The sequence below is a fragment of the Coregonus clupeaformis genome, unplaced genomic scaffold (genome assembly GCF_020615455.1).
Source record: "Coregonus clupeaformis isolate EN_2021a unplaced genomic scaffold, ASM2061545v1 scaf3300, whole genome shotgun sequence".
Taxonomy (NCBI): Eukaryota; Metazoa; Chordata; class Actinopteri; order Salmoniformes; family Salmonidae; genus Coregonus; species Coregonus clupeaformis.
In genome coordinates, this window is record NW_025536754.1 from 31588 (window position 1) to 36995 (window position 5408).

The 5408-nt window shown below is 41.1% G+C and overlaps 1 non-coding gene across 1 annotated transcript; it reads left to right on the top strand.

Moving 5' to 3' along the window:
- The first annotated feature begins 5098 nt into the window (after nucleotides 1-5098).
- On the top strand, nucleotides 5099-5169 carry LOC123489788. Its single transcript, XR_006660658.1, has one exon. It is a non-coding gene; the product is annotated as a small nucleolar RNA SNORD38 (small nucleolar RNA).
- The last annotated feature ends 239 nt before the right edge of the window (nucleotides 5170-5408 follow it).

Genomic DNA, 5408 nt, shown 5'->3' on the forward strand with positions numbered 1-5408 from the left:
GTCGTTGTAAAAGAAAAAGTAGGACAATTCAATTGACTGGCTTAGTGTTCTTTTATTAGGATTATGATGAAATTACGTTTGAGGTAGTTCATCTCAATGTCGATGATGACTTGCTAGTGGTGGTCAAGTCAGTCGCCTATTCTAATGACTAAAGTCATGTACTGGTAACGTTATTTGATCTATTTGCCTGAAGTCATTATTCATAGGCCTGCTATTTTCACAAAATTCAAATATATGCCATTGAAATGAAAGCATGGTTTGTTCTTCATCTTCCTGTGTTACAAAGTAACTATGGCTATTTATCCCATTGATTCTATTTCTATGATTTCTCACTGCACTTTTTCGAGTGTCAAACTTCATATAGTGTACCAAGACTTATTCCTTCGCTGGAGGCATATGTACATATCATATATACAATACAGTAACTGTCTTACAGCCTAGCCTCAATATGCTTCCTGTGTTACAAAGTACGAGCTAGCGAGATCCTATTGGTGCGATCTAGCAACATCTGCATATTTCCGTTAGGATACGCCTCCCTCTGTGCAGTGTGCGTGTGCAATAACTCAATTCGCCTTTGCACTCCTTCTAAACAACGCGATTTTTTAAAACTTTTGCAAAGGGTAAAGAGTACAACGTTTTGTCCACTCTGTTCATAACATATTCTAGTTTTAGGAACAGAAAGCAATATTGAGATCAAATGTTTAATCGATGAGAACATTTTACAGAATGTCGGCCAAAACCATCTCGTTCCATCTTCTCCCACTGCCGGCCAGTGAGCTTCCTCTCTCTACCATATTTGGTAGTGAGCTGAAACGCCAAGCGGATGCTTCACATTTATACATCCGGTGAAATATCTGTCTCATTGTTTTATCTGTGGCTATAGTATGTAAAGTTGGCTAACAAGCATCTCATTAGCCTACACACAGTGGCCTGCTGTAGCGAGCTAACTTTAGCTAGCTAATAATACATCGTTCTTTTACATTTTGAAAATGTATTTACTTACTTGCATAGGTTCATGCCTACACCCAAGCCCACGAAGCGGCCAATCTTTTGGAACGAAGAGTTGTCAAGCGGAGGCACCGCTTCTGGTCGAAACGTACCTTCAGATTTGTCCTGTAGGTGGGGGCTTGTCTAACTATTTTAGCTGGCAAAGTTGGTAGACTTGAGAAATCAAACCAGATCAAATTTTATTTGTCAATTTTATTTACCACCTTACAGTGAAATGCTTACTTACAAGCCCTTAACCAACAATGCAGTTTTTTAGAAAAATTAGAAGAAAAGTGTTTAGTAAAAAATGTATAAGTAAAAGCAGGCAATAACGAAATGTACTGAATAAGACTCACATTCCTTTCCATCTTTTACCCAGATTTTAGCAGAGAAGCAGAGAAGCATATGTAGTTTCAAAAAACACACCAGTCAGGATACAGACAGCTCAAAAGATATGCAGAAAAATATACATATATATATATTTTTACATAGAATTAAGCATAATTATTATTTCTCTAGATTGCAGGAAAAAGCTGCTCAGGTGTTTGAAAAATGCACAATTCTCTAACTTCCGGACCATACTCACGCTAAGCCCCTGCCACTCACAGCAACAAAGATGAAAGATCACTTCTTACTCTGACCAACGGGTTCCACTTGCGGTTTGAGATTTGGTCCAACAGAACTCGTTGAGACATTGTTTTTTACTGTAATAGCGGATACCCTTACATTAACTTCTGAAATTGCGCGAAGAGTAGATCCTACTAAGAGTGTCAAACATTGTTTCTGGAAGATGAATTCTGTCCCAAGCTGCATCGCGGTACCTTTAAGCCACATATTATAAATTAGCATAAACAATTCTATGGAATTGGCAACTCGTTCTCATTCTGAGGAATAAAACAGGCCTCTTGATTTCAACATCTGAACAGGTGTGCATGCTGTTCAAACAGTTGGAGACTCGGTGTGTGTTCATAAATTTATCTGTTCTACCTTGTTAGTTAGCAAATGGGCTAGACTTAAAATGCAGAGGTCAGCTGGCTACTCACTAGGACATGAGAGTAGACTCATAGACTTGAAAGCCAGAGAAGTGATTTATTGCAAGAAAGCAATACATTATTTTGATAAAATAACGAAATTAGTGGGTCTTACGGTTGTGGACGGCTTAGCGTAAGTATAATTCCACAAGCCCGGAGTTCATTATATTATTTGTGGCTGTTTTGAAATGAAGTGTGTTCTACCTTTTAATTGTACGATGCTTATTTGGCTTAATATATATTGCGAATCATCCATACGCTTGGAAAAATATATATGACTTTAAGGCCTCACTAGGTGTAGCACTGTGTAAACACTATTCAAAGGCCACATGTAAACTTGGAATAACCAGGTGGGTTAGATGGGCACTTTAATTTGGAATGGTGGATGTTGATTTTGGGAGGCTGCCATCATGGCAAGGGGCGGGGGAACACTGTCTGATAGCTTAAACGGATCATGGCTGCCATAGGATATCAAGTTGAAACAGTTGGCTGCTATTTAAGGGTTTGTTTGACTGTCAAGTCCGTGTATTGGTTTGGCCAGTGACTTTTAGAGACCGTCCAAATTATTTGTTGCGTTTCGAGACAGAAAATTATAGCACTGCCCCCCTCCAGCGTATGACAAAATTAACAGTACAAAACCAAAGATGTTGATCTGTTTTGATGTGTTGACTACAGACTTCAATACTTTATATATTTATTCTTTAAGGTTGCTGCCACATCATCGCCAAGCCTATCTCTGACCTTTTTTAACCTGTCTCTCCTCTCTGGGGAGGTTCCCATTGCTTGGAAGGCATCCACGGTGCGTCCTTTATTTAAAGGGGGAGATCAAGCTGATCCTAACTATTACATGCCAAATTCTATTTTGCCCTGTTTATCAAAAGTGTTGGAAGAACTTGTCAACTGACTGGCTTTCTTGACGTCTATAGTATTCTCTCTGGTATGCAATCTGGTTTCCGCTCAGGTTATGGATGTGTCACTGCAAACTTAAAGGTCCTAAATGATGTCACCATTGCCCTTGACTCTAAGCAATGTTGTGCTGCTATTTTTATTGACTTGGCCAAAGCTTTTGATACGGTAGTCCATCCTTGTGGGCCGGCTAAGGAGGATTGGTGTCTCTGAGGGGTCTTTGGCCTGGTTTGCTAACTACCTCTCTCAAAGAGTGCAGTGTATAAAGTCAGAACGTCTGCTGTCTCAGCCACTGCCTGTCACCAAGGGAGTACCCCAAGGCTCCATCCTAGGCCCCACGCTCTTCTCAATTTACATCAACAACATAGCTCAGGCAGTAGGAAGCTCTCTCGTCCCATTTATATGCAGATAGTCTTATACTCAGCTGGCCCCTCCCAGGATTTTGTGTTAAACGCTCTACAACAAAGCTCAGTGTCCAACAAGCTTTCTCTGCCCTTAACCTTGTTCTAAACCCCTCCAAAACAAAGGTCATGTAGTTTGGTAAGAATGCCCCTTTCCCCACCGGTGTGATTACTATTTATTTAAACTTTATTTAACTAGGCAAGTCAGTTAAGAACAAAATCTTATTTACAATGACTGCCAACCCCGGCCAATCTTGGGCCAATCGTGCACTGCCCTATGGGACTCCCAATCACGTCCGGATTGTGATACAGCCTGGAATTGAACCAGGGTCTGTAGTGACGCCTCAAGCACAGATGCAGTGCTCCACTCGGGAGCCCACCTCTGAGGGTTTAGAGCTTGAGGTAATCACCTCATACAAGTACTTGGGAGTACGGCTAGACGGTACACTGTCCTTCTCTCAGCACATATCAAAGCTGCAGGCTAAGGTTAAATCTAGACTTGGTTTCCTCTATCGTAATCGCTCCTCTTTCACCCCAGCTGCCAAACTAACCCTGATTCAGATGACCATCCTACCCATGCTAGATTACGGAGACGTAATTTATAGATCGGCAGGTAAGGGTGCTCTCGAGCGGCTAGATGTTCTTTACCATTCGGCCATCAGATTTGCCAACAGTGCTCCTTATCGAACACATCACTGCACACAATACTCCTCTGTAAACTGGTCGTCTCTGTATACCCGTCGCAAGACCCACTGGTTGATGCTTATTTATAAAACCCTCCCGCTGAGATACCTGCTGCAGCCCTCATCCTCCACATACAACACCTGTTCTGCCAGTCCCCAAAGCACACACATCCCTGGGTCGCTCCTCGTTTCAGTTCGCTGCAGCTAGCGACTGGAACGCGCTGCAAAAAACACTCAAACTGGACAGTTTTATCTCCATCTCTTCATTCAAAGACACTCTTACTGACAGTTGTGGCTGCTTGGCGTGATGTATTGTTGTCTCTACCTTCTTGCCCTTTGTGCTGTTGTCTGTCCCAATAATGTTGCTACCATGTTTTGTGTTGCTACCATGTTTTGTGTTGCTACCATGTTGTCAAGGGGATGTTGCTACCGTGTTGTCTTAGGTCTCTGTTTATGTAGTGTTGTCGTGATGTGTGTTTTTGGCCGATTTTTTTATTGTTTTATTTTTAATCCCAGCCCCGGTCCCAGCAGGAGCCATTTGCATTTTGGTAGGCTGTCATTGTAAATAAGAATTTGTTCTTAACTGACTTGCCTAGTTAAATAAAGGTCATTAAACATATATATATTAACAAAATATACAGTCAAACTTTACAGCACAGTATACAAAATACTTTACACATTTAAACTAAATACAAGAGGTGTCACAGCATGTAGGGTTTGATTAACTTTTTTATATTTATGCAGGGTTTGACAATTTCAGTTCAATTTTAATATTTATAAAATAAACTTTTATACTAACATCACCAATCCTAAGGATGTACAATTGTTTAATTCTCCCCAATTCAATGTGGTCAAACATCCGTTTGGGTAGTAACATACTGTCCCATCGGGGGAAAGTACTGTTACATACATTATTTAGATGGTGAATGACGCAAACTAGTTTAACCACTTGTAGCTCCTAAGCACAATTTAACCAGGCGCTCTAGACTACAGTCCATAGGGTCTGTGCAGCAGGGCTGAACGTTTGCTAGCCAACTAACGTGAAGGTGATTCTTAACAATGCACAATGTGTTAATTAGCATATTGGGTCTTTCAATGACGATATCTTTGTCCAGTTCTGCTACTGAATTCTAGTGATTTGATATTTGTGACTCTGAGAAAGACCAGGGCTTTTACAATGATGTAGTTGCTAACTAGCTAGTCGCCTGGCTGATGAAACGTTAGCTGGGTAATCTTGTAGAGCTGGGGGCGAAAGGCTCTTATGTAGTTAAGTATTTGTCTTATGCGGTAACTAGGTGGTTACCAAACCATCTATTTGTCTAGTCATGTCGGTAACAGGTGATGTGTTCCAGGGGTTCTGATGTCACCGACCACGAGGCTGGTCTGTCTACAGAGGAGAC